Source organism: Salvia splendens, chromosome 7 (assembly GCF_004379255.2).
Source record: "Salvia splendens isolate huo1 chromosome 7, SspV2, whole genome shotgun sequence".
Classification (NCBI taxonomy): Eukaryota; Viridiplantae; Streptophyta; class Magnoliopsida; order Lamiales; family Lamiaceae; genus Salvia; species Salvia splendens.
This window is the reverse complement of record NC_056038.1, coordinates 12,988,253-13,007,682: the sequence shown is the minus strand read 5'-3', so window position 1 is coordinate 13,007,682 and position 19,430 is coordinate 12,988,253. Positions and strand designations below refer to the sequence as shown.

The following is a 19,430-nucleotide window of genomic DNA, read 5'->3' as shown; positions in this document are numbered from 1 at the left end:
CTTTGGAGAGTTTGAGAGGTGATGATTTACAAAGGTTTGGTGTGTTTAGAAGCTGATGTTGTTTGTGGCCTTTTAATGGGTGGGTAGGTGGTGGTGGGTAGGGCTCTCTTATCTTATTTTATAGTACTATTTTGGTTTTTCATTTAGTTTATAAAAAAATCCTGTAGCAGATTGTGATATGAAAACAAGTTTAGCGATAAGATTTAAGTGAATTAATCATCTGCACACTTATTTGTATGTTTAATTACTCACTTTTAATTTTTTTCTTTCTTCATTATCCATATTTTCTGTCTAACTTAACTCATCTTATCTATTTCTCTCGCGTATATTACTAATTTCGCAATAAAATTGTATCGTCCACTAATGAGACTATTTATAATGGACAGATGGAGCACATAAAAGTAGAACACACATTCTACAAATTTTTATTATCAACTTTCTTTATATTTTTTAAATCAAACTGAGCCCTAACTTAAAGTCAATTAATAACGGACTAAGGGAATAATTCTTACTAGAAACATGTTTCAAATCTAAACAAAATAACTTTTGATAAATTATGATATTTGAGGCGCAAGGGATCATTAATATCTTACCAAAGAGAGGCAAAATGGTTACCACTTTTCATCCCATAATTCTCTTTTTTTTCTCTTTACATTCTCTGTCCGTCTTTTAAAACTTGCAATTATATATTTTAGCCCGTCACTTAAAATTTTACATTTTTTATTTTAGAAAATCTTTTTGGTGAGATTAGGTTTCTACTAATAAAATTTTAATCACTTTTATTTTCTATCTCTTTCTCTTTCTTACTTTATCAATTGTAAGTTAAAACTCGTGTCATTTCAAAAGCTTCTAATCCCTTTATCGTAAGAGCATCCGCAACGGTGTCTCTTAACTGTCTATTCTATTCAATTATTCATGAGCCCATACCAATTTTTACTCCATCGTTTATTTAAAAGACAACACTCACAACCATTAATCTCTTCACCATCTCTATTCTTAACTATTCTTAAGTCCAACAACTTCATTTCTTCTATTAAAAATTACAATTAATTAAAAACATTTCATTAAAATTACCTAATTGAAAAAACTGAAAAATACATAACTAAAATTCCTAAAAATTACAATTAGTAGTACATAATAGAATATCCTAAATAAATTAAAATTATATAATAAAAAATTACTCCAGCTGCAACTGGATCATGTGTAAACTTTGTAGCAGTGTCGTATGCAGTGGCGTATCCACCTTGGAACAAGGGGGTACAACTGTACCCCAAATTCGAATACTAATACTTTTATTGAGATAATTTATTTAAAAGGCTTCTTTGCCAAGTGGTTGTGCTCCCCATTTTCAAAGCTTAGGGTTTGAGTTTGAATCCCCATGGTTGCTTTACTCATTTTTTGTTTTGATTTCCATTCTTTGATTTCTATACCTTTTTTTCTCAATTCTTTTATGTTTTGATTTCTATACCTTTTTTTTTCTCGATTCATTTATTCTAACGATTAAAGTTTCTATATCATTTTACTTATTTCAAATCTTTTTCTGTTTTGTTAAAATACAATTTGTTTACTTTTTTCATGTTTTATTATATTCAAATAATTAAAAGTTCTATAACCTTTTTCTTCTTTAAAATAATGGATTTACTTTTTTTTTAGTTTTTTCAAACAATTGAAAGAATAGATCTACTTTTTTTTATTTGCTAAAACAATAGAAATAATAAGTTTATATACTTCTTGATCAAATTCTCAACTAATAAAAAAAATACTTATACACTATGGTGTAGCAATTATATTCATATCTATATGAAAAATTTATACCTAATAAAATATCTATATTTTTATTTTCTAAAATTATAGACATTTTTCTTAAATTATTTATTTTCACAAGGTTCACTTCTAAAACTAGTACTACTATTATCTTATAAAAAGTGATTTAAAAATTCTCAAATATTTTATGTCAAAAAAAATTATTTCTAAACTAGATAATTGCGTGTTTAGACGTTTTATATTCGCGTCTATACAAGACATTTGTATTTAAGACAATGAAAAAGATTGTTCAGATATTTCTTCGTACCCCCGAATCCAAAATCCTGGATACGCCACTGGTCGTATGTCGACTATTGTGGCTTGCACCAAATATCCCATTAACATACCAGGATCATAGGAGGGAGCTTAGGGGGGCTATTGGCTTGGTCCGGCTCACCCTCTAGCCTTTGTCGCCTTCGTCCCAAACGGATGACGTCGCGAACAGACTCCTGACCCTTTACCACCGGATCGAGAACCCCTCGCACTGGCTCCCGTTAACTAGCTGGCGACCTCATCCACGGCCTCGGATGGCTAAAAACAAGGTCGGATTGGCCGGTGCCGCCACTTGATGAGCAATTGCCACTCGCTGTGTGCTTCGTGCGGTTGGAGCTCGAGCTCGTGCTTGACTGGGTGCTACACATCCACTTATCGATCCCCCAAACACTCTCCCGAATATTGACATACTTGAAGGGCCTCCCAATGTCTTGTTCGTAGACGAACATCATCGACTTCAGAATGTCGGTGTCATTGGCTCCGCTATGGTACAACCTTTCTTCATTGTTGTACATGCCGGTGAATCTTTAGACTTCCAGGCTCACTCGCTTGAAATAACTTCGAAGCAACTTCAAGTTGCGGCAGGGAGCTCTTTCGCGCCTACGTTGTAGGTTGCAGTCACGACAGCCTCTGCGAAAAACCTTAACGAGTTTGTTGGTTTCTCACGACCCGTGCAAAACCAAAATTTCAGAGTGGATACTCTTTCAAAGGATGCTGAAAGTAAATATTTTGGGAAGTGGATAATTATATAATTTTTATTATAATTTCTATTTTTTACTAACTGTAATAATGAACCTCACACCAAGGCTGCGAGTTTGGCGCACCACCAAGGTAGCAGCGAGCCAACGTGAGGGTGACCTCCACGACATCCACGACATAATTACTGATGATGTAAGCCACTGCCTAGTTAGTGGCCACGCAGGATCTCATGACCTCCATGACCTCCACGACTTAGGGTGGTGATGCAAGCCACAATCTCAGTTCAATATATAAATAGAACTTAGATCTGACAGAGGAGGACTCTCACTCTTTCGTTCTCTAGAGACAGAATAGATTATATAGCAAGTGTGTATTGTAAGCTGTAATCCCAGATCAAGCAATACAACTCTGCCCTCTTTTCTTCCCGTGGACGTAGATTTACTTCAGTAAATCGAACCACGTAAATTCATTGTGTCGCGATCTTTATTCTCTACCAACATTTACAAACATCAGAAATTCGCGGCTTCATCAGTTTCTCTCTCAATTTGTTTTGCTAGTGGTTGTAGATTGTGTTAGGGAATGGGAGAAGTAAAGAAACTTGATGTATTTAACTCGTGTGACCTTTAATTGTAGAATTGAAGAGGGAAGATGAAAGGTGGAAGGTCATGGCTGATTGGGAGTCTAAAGAGTTGGCGTTTGGGAAGGAGAGGAAAGATCTTGGGCTTGCAAAGAAGTTCTATGAAGAATTTTGGGCTCAATATGTTATTTATAGAATTTGGCCCACTTTGTTAAAGAATAAGAAAATTTAGATGGCCCAACACTCAAAAAAATTAACAAGGACATTTGGACTTGTAAAATAATAAATTTAATAGGTCCAAACATGTATATTCCTTTTTTTCAATAAGGAAACAAAGGTGAAAATTTTTGCAGGTGTACAAACGACGTCCTTTCAAGAATAAGTAAAAAGGTAGAAAAAGTCGGGGTGTTACACCCCATCATCCGCATAACAGAGAATGCGTTGTTTACACACATGTCCCATCACCCATTTCTCGGACAGTGCCAGCAGAGACCTAACCTGGACCGTTTTGACTTCTCCGCCTGGGAGACCCGTATTAGCGGCAGGCGTGGCTGCTTCGGAGTTTGACTGGTCACACGTGCGGGCTGACTGTACAGGTCCCGCGTTGGCTTTTCGGTGAAGTAGCGGGGCTGGTGGGAGGCGGGCTGGACTCGCGCTCTTACCTCCTCCCGAGGGCGCTGGTGGGTCCCAGCACGTTGGGCGGTGCCGTTGCGTTGCGATTGTTGGGTAGCGATCAAACCCTAATTGGGTCTGATGATCTCCGTGATCAGATAGGTGGCCACCTCCCTCGACGTAGCCACCGCGGTGTCGGGGGGCCCAAGCGTCGTGCGCGCGATCGCGGCCACCCGATGGCCTGGTATCTCGGCCCAATGGGCGACGATCAGGTGGATCCAAGTGGTGTGAGACGTAGGGTGATTCTGGATCAGGCCACGACGGCGGGCGGAGTACTTCTACCCTGCTGCTCGGAGGGTCCCAACTGGTTAGACGGTGAGGTTGGGCCGGCTGGTAGGGACGGAATGGCTGTGTGGCCGGAGGGAAGTCGTATTGACGACGGAGATAGCCGGCGTATTCGTATGACATGTTGACGGACTGAATCGTGATTGCCGTTAGAAATGTTGGTGATTTATTTGGGGATATGGATGACGCAGACGAAGGATGGTGAGCTCTGGATGAAAGCACCAGTGTTAAGGACCGTCCTCTCTTAACGTCGATTTCCACACAAAATAAGAAACAGAGATGTCGTCGTTGTCGAGCGCCCAACGTTGGGTCGTGACTTGGACGGCTAAAGGGGCGGTTGAGCGCGAGATCAGCCTCGTCGGCAACCTTAGGAGATGTTTCTTGTTTGCTAATCAATTGAGCCAAAAGAATGATAATTTCATATATTGATTGAATAATTGACTGATTATTATGGAAGACTCCACACATATTATAATATGTGTGGATACAAAAAGATATGCCTAAATCCCTATAATATCTACAACAAATAATAATAGAAGATATGCTAAACTAGATAGATAGACTCGTATCACGGATGCTCTAATACTTCTCATCCACTCAATTAACAACTCTTAGCTTAGTTTTTTTTTTCTGCTCTGGCATAATTTCTCTCTTTATTTCGATATAATTTTTGTGCTCAAGGCTGCCAGATAATTTCTCTCTAACATAAATATGTTTTTGAATTAGCAACTCTTGAAAACAGATAGTAATAATTATTAATTAATTAAAATCAAATAACAGATTTGAATGAATTAATGGCTATTTATATCTTAAAACGTGAAAAAAAATAAATTAAAGAGAAAAACCCTGATTACTTGCAACTTGGGATCGAACATGCAGTAATTATTATTGCTACTGTAGTGACTGATAATAATATATATCTGTTCGGTCTTGAACTAAATTAAGCTCAATTTAATTAGCAAAAGACTAAATGGTTTTACCAAATTCAACTTTCATGGATCCCTAGTCTGACCGACTATATAACTCTATATAAGGAGTCTGGACAAAAAACAAAGAGTGAATCATTCACAATTTTCGAAAATTCCAAGATTGAGGATTCGAAAATTTTCCTTTCTTCTGAAAGAAATTACGAAGAACTTCACTTGGAAACGTAACAACCAATCTTCGATTCTCTAGAGAATCAATTTAGTAAATTTGAAACTATGAATTAGGGTTTAATTCCTTATGCGTGAATTATTTGCGTTCTTATTTGCAATCATATGTTTAACGTGTGAATCAATTAATCTCATAATCGGTCAAATAGATTTGCTCGTTGATTTATTTGTATATGCAAGTCTTCCATTATGCACCATAACCCCAACATGGGCATCCCAAAGTAAGTCAGTTATTTCTATTATTGTAAAAAAATCCACACTTTTAACCTTTCTTATTTTATTTTATCTCAGATTTTATTCTCTATCCACTTAACTAATTAAACAACACTTTTCTTAAATCTCATATCGAAAAGAAACACGTTACTTAATAAGGGATAAAGGTAGTATATTTATGAATTTTATAAATAATAATGAATGATAAACGTGACCCAAATAATTTTTCTCATTAATAGGTGAAATAAGGATTACATAATACTACAAATTATGATATTCAATATATATTCTTTGGTATGGAGTACTGAGTCAGTCCATGCTCACAAAATTGCATGTAGCACTGCTTTTATATATTATCCAAATATATGCCTTCAAATTATATATCTACAAATAATTCACATTTGATACTCCTATATATCTACCTTTACCTCTACCTCATCTGGAAATTGAGATTCTTGATGCAGTAAGCATACATGAAAGCAAAGAAACTGCAAAACCAACCAAAACTGTAGCAACCGGGCCTTTAAAGTCAGGATCATACCAAAATGATCTTGAATATAAGTCTTGATCATAGGTGATGTTGGTCCATTGTTTCCTGCCACCGTTATAGTTGTCGTCACATCTCCATACTGTCCGATGATTAGGCCGTAGACGGTCCACGCCACGGGGCAGATCCAGTAGTACCACACCCACCATTTGGGAATTTTCTGATAACATAAAACAAAGAGTTAGAGATAGTAAAACATAGCATTGTAATAACGGTGAGGGCTTTAGCTGGACTTACCGGTCTTGGGACGAAGAAGCCCGAGAATAAGTTGAAGAGGGCGTAGAATGCGGCTGCGAAGATGGCTGCAACTTGGTGATTGGGTGTGATGGAGACGGTCATCATGCCGTAGTAGGTGAAGTAGAGGAAGGAGAAGAGAGAGTGACGAAATAGAACCAGAAGAATTTCGCGAATGTCCATTCGAAGCTCACCATGGCGTTACACGATCAAGGTGTAGTAGGTTGTCTGGATGAGCACGTATGGTATTTCTACGATCACCTGAACGAAAGTCCATCACATATATGTTAGAGGATCGTCAACTGCACATACTATGATATTGTCTGGTTTGGGTCAAGCCTGCCCGCATGGATTTGTATTTCAATTAGTTTTACCTGAGACAGAGCATAAGGTAAGGCAGAGTACATTCCTGCAGCCCTCTCTCTGTAGAAAACTGTTCTTTCGATGGCGACAATGGGCTGAACCGTTGAACAGTTGTTTATTCCGACAAACAAGACTGAGGCGTACATAGCCCCGATGACTGTCAATAGATCCGAGTCGCTTCCCCTGTCGACAACGTACCAATGTCAGGGACATGAAAAACATTAGTTGAATGGAAATGAAGAAAAAACGAACGGACTTTTTGTGGCCGACTCTCCAGAAGACGGTGCCAACAAGGAGGGCACAAGCGAGGGTGAAGAAGTAGCGGACGAGGTTGTAATCAGGGCTTCTCCAGTAAGTCCACCATTGTTTCCAGAGGCAGGAACTTAAACTGCACCCAACTCGACTGTGAGAACTCTGTTTCAAAGTGTAAGTCATGTGCGCCTGGAGCCGGCGTGCTCAGCTCCTTCACCAATGCCTTGTTTCGCCTGTATAAATTAGTTAGATCACAAATATGATGGTTTGCCAAAACATTAGCATAGTTTTTACTTACTCATATAACTCTGTGGTTTTGTAGTAGTCTGCAAAATCCATTCCTAGTCGGGATTCTGTCGCGATTGAGCTCGCTTCCAGCATCCATGTTGCTGGATTGTACTTGTCTTTGATCCTCGGAACTCCCGGAACCGCCTGCAATTTGGTACGTTAGATAAGAAGCAAACATTTTCATATTAGTAATATGTTTGAATACCTCAAAGTAGTCGATGATTTTCTGCGAATGGCGGCCTAACGGCCCTGCATAGATAACCTGGCCTCCTCTCTTCATGAGAAGCAACTAATTTCATGAAAAGAAAGATACTATTAGTAAATGGTTGAACATAAGAGGATAAAAAATGTGTATATTACCTCATCAAAAGATTCAAAAATATCAATACTAGGTTGGTGGATGGTGCAGACCACAGTTCTCCCAGTGTCAACTGTGTTTCTCACAGTTCTCATAACAATGGCAGCAGCTCTTGCATCCAGTCCAGAAGTGGGCTCATCCATGAATATAATCGAAGGATTCGCAACTAGCTCAACCGCGATGGTCAGTCGTTTCCTCTGCTCTGTCGATAGCCCTGTTATCCCGGGGATGCCTACAATGGCGTCCTTGAGACTCTCCAACTCAACAAGATCCATAACTTGATCAATGAAGGCCTAACATAAAATATCAAATTAAAATCTACAAATGAGTAGTAATATTATATTTGTCAGTAAAGAAGCATGAGCTCACCGTCTTCTGCTCCTTGGAGACTTCTTTAGGGAGACGGAGGAAGGCTGAGTAGATGAGAGATTCGTGGATAGTGACTTGAGGCGAATGTATGTCGGTTTGTTCACAGTATCCAGAGATTCTTGCAAATGTTTCTTTTTTCTTGGGAAATCCAGATATCATGATGTCACCTTCTATGTAACCGCCGGTTTTTTCTGCCAGCTAGAACGTCCATCAGCGTCGTTTTACCTGCTCCGCTCACTCCCATTAAGGCCGTCAGCACTCCAGGCCTGAACGCCCCGGTTACATCACGCAGCAGTTGTAGCCTATCCTCGGTGACTCCTTGTTCCCTCATTTCCTGCACGATCGAAGGTATGTTTTAGTTGTCTTGAGTAAACAAAAAAACAGTTAAAATTTTAGAGTCCTTACCGGTGGCATGTCGACAAAATAGTTTACACTGTCGAAGGACATGGATAGAGGGGTGAACGGGAGCACCATTCCCCTCTTTGGCGCCACACCAAGGTTTAAGTCGTCGTTCCTATTTATAGACGAACCACTACTCATCCGTTGCATAGTCATTTCAACTGACATAATGAAAAAACATTATAAGCAAACTATGTTACTGTTACTAGTTGATAGATTAATGTGATCTTACAAGTTTTGTTTCCATCTCTTGTTGACAAGGCTCGGGGGAAGAGTCATTTTTCGACTTGGTTGGCCTGAGTCTCGGTGCATTAGTTCCAATCAACTCCTCTTCCATCTCTCTTGCTTGCTCCTTAGATATTATAGCCTGTGGCTTCCCAAGAGCTGTTGGTATCGAACGTAAAGAGAATGAGTCACGACATTTATAAGTATAGGCGCTACAAAACGCGAATCCCACAACTTACGGTTGAGATACATGAGTGAGAATGTGAAGAGAATGTTGAAGAGCAACGTGAATCCGACAAGAGCTCCAAATCCAATCCAATACCAGTTTTTATCTGGGAAGATGTTGAAGTTGTTCAACACCGCTATGCCTAATGGTGTGATGCCGTCCGATGCCTGCATTTGCACCACAAAAACATGTTAGCTTCATGATATTTAATAAGTTCAAAAAAAAGAGATTATACCGCTTGGTTCATCCATCTGGGAGCGAACATCTCGTTTACAGTAATGGCGTTGTATGCGTACGAGAGAGGCGAACACCAATACGCCCATCCCCACCAGTCAGGAATCTTGTCTGAGAAACAAAGAAAAGTTTAGTTGTATTTATGGATGACAGAAGCCTGAGGTGGTGATGGATGCTTCCAACCTTTGGGGAGGATGAAGCCGCCTACAAGGAACACGAGGAGGAGAGTGAGGGCGCCTCCCGTGTTGGCAATGATCATGGTTCTGCACAGCCCTGCAGTCAGCCTGAATATCCCCGCAGCCATCTGCTGGATGACGAAGGTGAGAATCAACTGCTTGAAGAATCTGAGGAGAGAGAAAATGTTCATTTATATAGGCTGCAAGATTAGGCATGGATGGCATGTAGTCAGTGTGAGTGAACTCACATGGCCGCTTGTGGGGCGAATCCGATTGTGTAATACGTTGTAAGCGTCCAAACCACGGCCTCGAACAAGGATATAGGGATTCTGAGAAGAAAGTTTGGGAGAGTATAAGTCCAAGCAGGGTGGAAGAGAAGGTCTCTCTGTTGTAGAAGACCGGAAGCCTCTGTATGGCGAGAGACAGCTCTGCGAAGCCGTTGAAGGTGTTGCAGATCATGCTAAACAACAGGGCGCCAATGTAGGTTGAGGCGTCGTCCTCGTTCCTGGTGTGCATCTGAGTCCTCAGGAATAGTGTGGAGGTGATGATGGCCACGATGAAGATCTGGACCGTCTTGAAGACATAGACGAACGAGTTGCGTTTAATGAGGAGCCACTCCTTGTCAAAGTTGGCCTTGAGTAGCTCCATCATTGGGACCGAGTATTTTTTGAACACTAGGGCGGCGCTGTGGCTTCTGCTTTTGTCGTAGGGGACCGAGAGCTCGTTTTTCAAGGCGTAGTCCCGCGTGGAAGCGCTTGAACCTCCTCGCGAACTCGCTCACCGGGATATAACTGTATGGTCTGTGCTTGTCTGCCCAGTACTGCTCTTGGTCTTTTCTTGATGTCACCTATTGCAAAATTAGATTTTAATAAGTTACTACCTCTTGTAATAAAGTAAAACAAAGGATTGTAATAAGTTAGTACCTCTTGTAAGAAATCAGCAGTGCCTTTTCTGTCAGGGCATTTGAAGCCACAACTCTCAAAGAACTCAACTACATGTTCTCTTGGGCCTTGGTAAACGATCTGGCCTTCGGAGAGGAGGACGATGTCGTCGAATAGATCGAACGTCTCGGGGGCCGGCTGGAGGAGGGACATGAAGATGGTGGCCTCAGTTAGGTGCACAATTTGTTGCAAACATTTGACAATTTGAAATGTTGTGGAGCTGTCTAGGCCTGTGGATATCTCATCCATGAAGAGCGTCTTTGTTGGGCCAACAATCATCTCTCCTGTAATGTTAGAAGGCTTTGAGTAAGGCCCAAAAGTAAGCCCATTACCATAATGGGAAAGAAAAACATAATGAGTTGTGTTGATATGTCAACTTCTAATGATTTGGTATCTCACTAGTGGATTTTGTCAACAAATGCGTTTATTATACAAACCTTTTCCCACAATGATCACTTTCTTTTTTGTTTTCTATAATTTCACTAAAATAGACCTTCAATTTAATTACTATTACTACATGTTACTCTTCCTCCACTAAATTTTTACTGCAAATGTTAATTCTAAAACCTACTAAAACTTGTAAGAATATCAGTAAACCTGTTGTGACACGTTTCTTTTGGCCTCCAGATATTCCTCTCATCATCTCATCTCCAACAATTGTGTCCCTGCACACGTCTAGTCCTAATATCTGCATTTATTTGAATATAGTATTAAAATATAAGGAAATTATTAATAATCTTGTTTTCCTTTTACACCATAAAATATTACTCTATCTTGCCAGAAAAAATAATTTTAGCAGAGAACGACACAAGTATAAAATTAGTAAAATAAAATAGATTTAAAAAAATAGTTAAAATATTATTAGTTTTTATTAGAGAAAATATACAATGAATAGATAAAAAATAATTTTAATATACGAAATAAAAAACAAGATTATTTTCTGTCGAAGAAATGGTATTTTATTTGAATGGAGAATAAATAATGGCACCATCAATTTATTTCATAAGAATTTTGAATCCTTACTCTTAAAGTGTAGTCTGTAATGAGGCTGCTCTCTACACCTTCCATAGCAGTTGCCTGTTAAAAATTTGAAACTAATTTAATAATCCACAAAAAATTAGTTAAGCTAACATTTAGACCCTACTGCTTAGCTAAGCTTTTTTTTAATTACCTTCATAAACAAGTCCACTTCTGCCTCAGGAAAAATACCTGCTTCCCTTTCTCTTCTTGCAAGCTCAGTCAAAAGTTCTGTTTAATAATTTCAATATTAACACCTAACTAAAATATAATGACAGTAAGCATAATATTTCCACATTGCAATTCGGCCCCCCAAAATTATTATTGATAACAATCCCAATAAATATACTACTATAAAATTAAATTAACTACTAGCGGGTAAGTAAAAGATATACCATAGCGTGACCCGACCCCTTGGCATCTTGCCGAGAAATCGAGGGTTTCTTTGACGGTCATTTCTCCTACATGAACATCATTTTGGCTAATGTATGCTGATGTTTTTTGAGGTACAAATTCATCTAGCATATGCCCATTGTATGTGATTTCTCCCCTTGTCTGTTTATTTTCATAATAAAGTGAAGAGAATTTAATTAATTAAGTCTCAAGATTTGGTACAAAACAGGTAAGCCTACTTGCACCAATAAATAAAAACGTGTGAACAATAGATAAATGACATGTCATTGAGAAATCAAACCTTCAAAGCAGGGTCCAATTTTCCTGCCAGAGCCAACAAAAGAGTTGTTTTCCCTGAAGATGGTGGCCCTAGTAAAAGGGTCATCCTGTCCAGCCAAAATTAATCATTAACTTGCTAATTTCAATTTGCCACTAAGTACTAATTAACAAATTAAATTAAATTATATAAGTAGTATTTTCTTTTTACAAAAATTTACCTAGAAGGCTTTATGATGCCTGAGACGTCTTTTAGTATAGTGAGTTTAGTTTTCTGAGCCAGCCTAATTCCTATGCAACCTAACGCCGTCTCGCCGATGTTGCGCGCCGTGTTGATCAGCGTTGGAAGCGCCCTATCTCCGACGAAGCAGTCCGCCTCCACGGTCAAGTGTTCGAATCTCACTTCAACAGTAGGTAGGGAAATTCCGACCCTGTGTAATCACAAGATTATTAACAAATTAATTGCATTTATGCAAACTATTATTAAGCATTAACTGATTTCATGTGGTTTGAAGGTTTTTATTTGTACACATGTTATCACTTTAAAGTATTCTTTAATTTGAACTCCTTATTCTTTTATTTGAACTTCTCATACTTTAATTTGAAGTCCTTATTCTTAGTTTTTACATACAAAAATAGAACATTGAAGGCATTGTTTTAAAAGTCGGACTGGACCGTCTAGTTCGACCGTGAACTTGTACTTGGTTGAACCGGATAAATAGTTCAGTTCGACCGTGAACAACTAATTGGTTGAACTAATTTAAAGCAATTTTCAATATTCGTCATTGTATAATTTTATTAATTTTATAATTAATTAGTAAAATTATTAGTAAATGCAATTTACCGAACATAGAAAACTTTGAAAAAAAAATACATAGAAAACAAATATCAGCTTATACTTTTTAAAGATAATACATTAGTATATTTGTTTAGCCTTCGCTTTCAATCACCCACCACAATCATCTTAGCTACAGCGTCTGACTATTAATAAAAACGACGCGTGACAACTTGATAAAAACTAAAAACAAAATAGTACTACTCCATAAGCAAGGTTTCATAACTAAAGCAACAAATTACAATAACAAAATAACAAGTTATACTCATGCATATAGTAAAATCCAAATCAGGACCAAGTCAATAAAATTTGACAAATTCCTTGAATCAATTAAAATACTAATCACCCCCTTCAGTCCGTGATTAGGAGTGCCATTTTTTTTGCATGAGTTTTATGAAATATTAAGAAAAATGGTCAGAAGAAAGTTAGTTGGGGCCTTTATATATATAGTTATGAACTGGGAGTTTATTTTACCGACGAACCAAAATAGAAAAACAAGACTCTATTCGCGGAAAGAGTGAGTATCAATTGGTGTGCATGAATGAAAGATGAAACTTACTTCTCAATGCGATCTCTAAACTTTGTCAAGAACTTCTCATTATCTTCCTCAGCAACTTTGAAGAATCTGTCAATGAATTCTTGCTTCTCATTCATGTCCATTTTTCTCACATCAATCTCTTTATGAACAACTTTAACTCTCCCTTGACTCGGCGCCTCCATGAACGATTTCAACACCGTTTTCCTCAGCCTATCGTAAGTCGGGAGCTTCTCGAGCGCCGCCCATCGCAGGGCCTCCTCGTCCTCGCCCGCCCTAACGCTCTGCCTCGACGCGGTGGACCCCGCGAAAACCTCCTCCACCATCCTCCGGCTGGCGCTGCGGCTCGTTTGCCGCCCCGAACGCCGCATTCTATCCTCCATTTCTTGTTGATTGTGTCAAGAAATGAAGAAAAAGTTGTTGTTGCAAAAAAAGTTGGATCAAGAATTATGTGTGAAAAGAGATGAAAATGGGGAGAATATTGAATAAAATGAGGGTTTGGTGGAGAGTTGAAAAAGGGATAAAAAGGGTAGTGTTTTGGTTTGGTAGATTAACTTTGATTGTTTCCAAAATCAGTTTTTGGAAATGTGTGAATAAGTCTTTGGAGAGTTTGAGAGGTGATGATTTACAAAGGTTTGGTGTTTTAGAAGCTGAGTTTGTGGCCTTTTATAATGGGTGGGTAGGTGGTGGTGGGTAGGGCTCTCTTATCTTATTTTATAGTACTATTTTGGTTTTTCATTTAGTTTATAAAAAAATCCTGTAGCAGATTGTGATATGAAAACAAGTTTAGCGATAAGATTTAAGTGAATCTTAATCATCTGCACACTTATTTGTATGTTTAATTACTCACTTTTAATTTTTTTTCTTTCTTCATTATCCATATTTTCTGTCTAACTTAACTCATCTTATCTATTTCTCTCGCGTATATTACTAATTTCGCAATAAAATTGTATCGTCCACTAATGAGACTATTTATAATGGACAGATGGAGCACATAAAAGTAGAACACACATTCTACAAATTTTTATTATCAACTTTCTTTATATTTTTTAAAATCAAACTGAGCCCTAACTTAAAGTCAATTAATAACGGACTAAGGGAATAATTCTTACTAGAAACATGTTTCAAATCTAAACAAAATAACTTTTGATAAATTATGATATTTGAGGCGCAAGGGATCATTAATATCTTACCAAAGAGAGGCAAAATGGTTACCACTTTTCATCCCATAATTCTCTTTTTTTTCTCTTTACATTCTCTGTCCGTCTTTTAAAACTTGCAATTATATATTTTAGCCCGTCACTTAAAATTTTACATTTTTTATTTTAGAAAATCTTTTTGGTGAGATTAGGTTTCTACTAATAAAATTTTAATCACTTTTATTTTCTATCTCTTTCTCTTTCTTACTTTATCAATTGTAAGTTAAAACTCGTGTCATTTCAAAAGCTTCTAATCCCTTTATCGTAAGAGCATCCGCAACGGTGTCTCTTAACTGTCTATTCTATTCAATTATTCATGAGCCCATACCAATTTTTACTCCATCGTTTATTTAAAAGACAACACTCACAACCATTAATCTCTTCACCATCTCTATTCTTAACTATTCTTAAGTCCAACAACTTCATTTCTTCTATTAAAAATTACAATTAATTTAAAAACATTTCATTAAAATTACCTAATTGAAAAAACTGAAAAATACATAACTAAAATTCCTAAAAATTACAATTAGTAGTACATAATAGAATATCCTAAATAAATTAAAATTATATAATAAAAAATTACTCCAGCTGCAACTGGATCATGTGTAAAACTTTGTAGCAGTGTCGTATGCAGTGGCGTATCCACCTTGGAACAAGGGGGTACAACTGTACCCCCAAATTCGAATACTAATACCTTTTATTGAGATAATTTATTTAAAAGGCTTCTTTGGCCAAGTGGTTGTGCTCCCCATTTTCAAAGCTTAGGGTTTGAGTTTGAATCCCCATGGTTGCTTTACTCATTTTTTGTTTTGATTTCCATTCTTTGATTTCTATACCTTTTTTTCTCAATTCTTTTATGTTTTGATTTCTATACCTTTTTTTTTCTCGATTCATTTATTCTAACGATTAAGTTTCTATATCATTTTACTTATTTCAAATCTTTTTCTGTTTTGTTAAAATACAATTTGTTTACTTTTTTTCATGTTTTATTATATTCAAATAATTAAAAGTTCTATAACCTTTTTCTTCTTTAAAATAATGGATTTACTTTTTTTTTAGTTTTTTCAAACAATTGAAAGAATAGATCTACTTTTTTTTATTTGCTAAAACAATAGAAATAATAAGTTTATATACTTCTTGATCAAATTCTCAACTAATAAAAAAAATACTTATACACTATGGTGTAGCAATTATATTCATATCTATATGAAAAATTTATACCTAATAAAATATCTATATTTTTATTTTCTAAAATTATAGACATTTTTCTTAAATTATTTATTTTCACAAGGTTCACTTCTAAAAACTAGTACTACTATTATCTTATAAAAAGTGATTAAAACTTCTCAAATATTTTATGTCCAAAAAAATTATTTCTAAACTATATAATTTCTTGTTTAGTCGTTATATTCGCGTCTATACAAGACATTTGTATTTAAGACAATGAAAAAGATTGTTCAGATATTTCTTCGTACCCCCGAATCCAAAATCCTGGATACGCCACTGGTCGTATGTCGACTATTGTGGCTTGCACCAAATATCCCATTAACATACCAGGATCATAGGAGGGAGCTTAGGGGGGCTATTGGCTTGGTCCGGCTCACCCTCTAGCCTTTGTCGCCTTCGTCCCAAACGGATGACGTCGCGAACAGACTCCTGACCCTTTACCACCGGATCGAGAACCCCTCGCACTGGCTCCCGTTAACTAGCTGGCGACCTCATCCACGGCCTCGGATGGCTAAAAACAAGGTCGGATTGGCCGGTGCCGCCACTTGATGAGCAATTGCCACTCGCTGTGTGCTTCGTGCGGTTGGAGCTCGAGCTCGTGCTTGACTGGGTGCTACACATCCACTTATCGATCCCCCAAACACTCTCCCGAATATTGACATACTTGAAGGGCCTCCCAATGTCTTGTTCGTAGACGAACATCATCGACTTCAGAATGTCGGTGTCATTGGCTCCGCTATGGTACAACCTTTCTTCATTGTTGTACATGCCGGTGAATCTTTAGACTTCCAGGCTCACTCGCTTGAAATAACTTCGAAGCAACTTCAAGTTGCGGCAGGGAGCTCTTTCCGCCCGCCTATCGTTGTAGGTTGCAGTCACGACACCTCTACCGAAAAACCTTACGAGTTTGTTGGTTTCTCACGACCCGTGCAAAACCAAATTTTCATACTTTTCAAGGATGCTGAAAGTAATATTTGGGGAAGTGGGATAATTATATAATTTTTATATAATTTCTATTTTTTTAACAACTGTAATAATGACACTCACACGCAAGGCTGCGAGTTGGCGTCACCACCAAGTAGCAGCGCGCCACGTGAGGGTGAGGGGTGGCGTACTGTCTCGCTTCCCATCTCCCCATACTAAGTCCCTTTGCAGGACTAGCCACCTGCAACGGGGTCTTGCGACTGTCTAATCTCGGCGAGACTCATTTCATGCTCTAAGATATTCTCCAATTATTTTTACTAAAGTCAAATCTATTAATAGATATCACATCAAATCAAGATTTTACTACATTCATTTTCCAAACTCAAACACAAAAAAAAAATCCATACTTTTCAATTATACATACTCCAATATTTTCTCTAAATTACACATTAACTCTATCAATAATTTATATGAAATTAAATAACATAACAAGATTTTCTTATTAATATAGTTAATATTAAATATATTATTTTTTAAATAAAAATCACACAAATTAAAATACACTACATATACTACAGTAGTGTTACAACTAAAATAAAAAAAAAGTTTAAAAATACCACAAATACTACATAAACATAGTACTCCATTATTTAGTTGTTGTAATTCAATTATTTGTCTCCTATTTTAATATTATATATTTTGGCTTGTAATTTTTATTTTTTGAATTTTTTTTACCGTTTTAAGTATTAATATTAGTTCAACTATACTATAATGTTAAATATCATACTATTATACTAAGAAAATGAGATGATTTAATTAAATGACATAATTTATTAAATTAAATCAAGTAGTATTTCAGTCCAGAGCCTTTGTCCTAGCGGCAAGGAGCTTAGATATATCTTTTTATAATAAAATGTGAGTATAAATGAAATAGTAGAATGTGAGATCCACTACAAATAGGGTAAATGTGATAGGTGACAAATTTTTAGGGACGAATGAAAAATGAAATAAGTGATAAATTTTGAGGGAATTATTTCGAGTTATCATTGAGACTATTTTCTTACACTTTTCTTTGTATTTTGAGATGACTGCAAGACTGCAAGCGGATTTAAAAAAGAGACTCGTCTCGTGAAAGACAACTAATGCATCACCACATAAAAGTTTGATCAACAAACAGAAACTCCTCCCTAATTTATCATGAAGTAGTTGCAGAAACTCCATTATTTCACAATATCTAATCATATCAAGGCCAATTTCTTCATAAATCAACACATATCAGTGCATCCAGATATGCTGGGACCAAATTATACTCCAAAAACTAAGAATTACTTGCAGTTATCATCTTTATCCTTCAGATAGAGAAGGATTAAACATGTATTTAAGGCCATCCACAACGCTGTTCCCCCACCGTTCCTAAACCGTTCCTTAAACTACTATTTGCGGGCCCCACTGTACTTTTTTACTCCATTCCTTAACTAAGGAACGAAACCTGCAACCCTCTGTTTCTTATCCGTTCCTTAACCGTTCCTTAAATTACTATTCATTCAATTTCATTTTTTATTTTTATTTCCAACCCAATTCAATTAAAACAAACACACTTCATTAAAATTAAAATAACATTACAACTTAAAATTCAAAAAATAGAAAAAGACATAATTAAAATCCTAAAAAAATAAAAATGACATAATTTAAAATACAATTTTATAGAGACAACCAAGAATGAGTTTGTCCCACATCGAAAGTGGAACATAAAACATTCAAGGATGTCTCTATAAAATAGAGATAACCAAGAATGAGTTTGTCCCACATCGAAAGTGGAACATAAAACATTCAAGGATGTGTCTATAAAATAGAGACAACCAAGAATGAGTTTGTCCTACATCGAAAGTGGAACATAAAACATTCAAGGATGTCTCTATAAAATAGAGATAATCAAGAATGAGTTTGTCCCACATCGAAAGTGGAATATAAAACATTCAAGGATGTCTATATAAAATAGAGATAACCAAGAATGAGTTTGTCCCACATCGAAAGTGGAACATAAAACATTCAAGGATGTGTCTATAAAATAGAGACAACCAAGAATGAGTTTGTCCCACATCGAAAGTGGAACATAAAACATTCAAGGATGTCTCTATAAAATAGAGACAACCAAGAATGAGTTTGTCCCACATCGAAAGTGGAACGTAAAACATTCAAGGATGTCTCTATAAAATAGAGACAACCAAGAATGAGTTTCATAAATTCGCAAGCCCATCAAATATATATGGGCTAATACGAATTTCTAGTATTCATTTATTTGTAAAAATTGTTTTTAAATATAAAAAACAATTTTTATAAATAAAAAATATTTTTTTAAAAATTCATTTTTAAAAAAAAAAAATGAATTTATTGCGTCAGCGTGACGACGCCCACTCGCGGGCCGGCGAGTGGGCGTCACTCACGACGCAGGGCGAGCCATGTCGCTGAAGCGCGTGGCGGCACGGACCGTGCCGCGTCTCGTGCCGACGGCACCCGGGACGGCATGGGAACGGAACCGCGACGAAACGCAGCGCCGCAACGCGTTCCGCTACGGTTTCATTCCGAAGGAACGAAACGCGGAATGCCCGCGGCCCGCGTTGCGGGTGCTCTAATGAATCATGAGCATCTACCCCAATGAATCATGGAAGACAGTAAACATTGAAAAAGGACTTCAAATGATATTATACCCATACGTAGAGGCGTCTTTTGAAACAT

The 19,430-nt window shown here is 37.1% G+C and overlaps 1 pseudogene; it reads right to left on the bottom strand.

Annotated features, from left to right (window-relative positions):
* Positions 1-5,887: 5,887 nt before the first annotated feature.
* Positions 5,888-13,992, bottom strand: LOC121741931 (annotated as a pseudogene).
* Between the last annotated feature and the right edge of the window lie 5,438 nt (positions 13,993-19,430).